At 39.8% G+C, this 555-nt stretch overlaps 1 protein-coding gene across 5 annotated transcripts in view; it reads left to right on the top strand.

Moving 5' to 3' along the window:
• KLHL13 (kelch like family member 13) overlaps window positions 1-555 on the top strand; it is a 190,768-nt gene that overhangs the window by 124,290 nt on the left and 65,923 nt on the right. The window lies entirely within an intron of this gene.

Genomic DNA, 555 nt, shown 5'->3' with positions numbered 1-555 from the left:
GGCTCACATGCACCCTGGTGTTTTGTCTGCTTTGAAAGGCTTTCAGCTCCTGAGGAAGGGTGCCCGTGTTCTCAGCCCAAAGGCAGTGACTCCCTAGAAAGCGCTGAAAAATGAGCACATTTCAGAGTGAAATCCTGTCATCATGTCATTTTCAGATTATTTTTTACGTTTTTCCTTAGAGACGCTTCAGGTGATTTTCTCTGTCTATTTTACTCTTCCTGTAAAGCTAAAACTTTAAATTATATTTGTAAAAAAAGGGGGGGGCGAGATCAGTTCTACTTGTGTCTCAAAAGCTGAATTTGTCAAAAGCACAAATTAGTGGAGGTGACGAGTTAATGGAGGTGCCACGTTAATGGGGCTCCTTCAAATAATTGGAGAAAATGAGATGTGCCTGTTGACTTTATGAATCTTGGCTGGTGAGAAATGAGCAGAGATTTACCCAAAGCAACTTTATTGTGAAAACAAAACAAAGCATTTGTACGCCGACACTTAACAATCAGTAGGGTACAATAAATAATGGCTAATTATGAGTCTTGTCTTCCTACTATATTGTCA

Source organism: Crocuta crocuta, unplaced genomic scaffold, assembly GCF_008692635.1.
Source record: "Crocuta crocuta isolate KB4526 unplaced genomic scaffold, BGI_CrCroc_1.0 scaffold531, whole genome shotgun sequence".
Lineage (NCBI taxonomy): Eukaryota > Metazoa > Chordata > Mammalia > Carnivora > Hyaenidae > Crocuta > Crocuta crocuta.
Note: the sequence above shows the minus strand (reverse complement) of the source record. Positions and strands in the feature narration are given on the sequence as shown.